Here is a 424-nt window from a genome sequence, read left to right on the forward strand (position 1 = left end):
TTTTGCTGGTCGTGTTTTTATTGCTACATGCATTTCTTGTGTGTGGAATGTGGCTGAAGGTCTGAAAATGATTTTGTGAATGAAGGGTTGCTACCAGTTGGCCACTAGATGGGGCAAAAGTATTTGCGTTGGGAGTCCACAGACGGGGTAAAATATGAGCACTTGCTCAGCTCTGTAGTCTGCAGTAATGGCATTTGTAAGAGCGGGGGATTAAGCGACTCCAATGTAGAGGTTTTGGGTTCCTTCAGGTTTTTGAGGTTAATTTCAGTTAACATCTGACCAAGACTTGTCCACTTAGTTTTAGTTGTTAAGGTCTGAGAGAATGAAGTTCCTAAGGACAGCAGTTCCCATATAGCACTGTCCCAGGTCACTTGCAATTCAAAAGGGAGGAGCGCCACCTACTGGTCCACTAACAAGTCGCTTG

The sequence above is a fragment of the Atractosteus spatula genome, chromosome 19 (assembly GCF_055471065.1).
Source record: "Atractosteus spatula isolate fAtrSpa1 chromosome 19, fAtrSpa1.hap1, whole genome shotgun sequence".
Lineage (NCBI taxonomy): Eukaryota > Metazoa > Chordata > Actinopteri > Semionotiformes > Lepisosteidae > Atractosteus > Atractosteus spatula.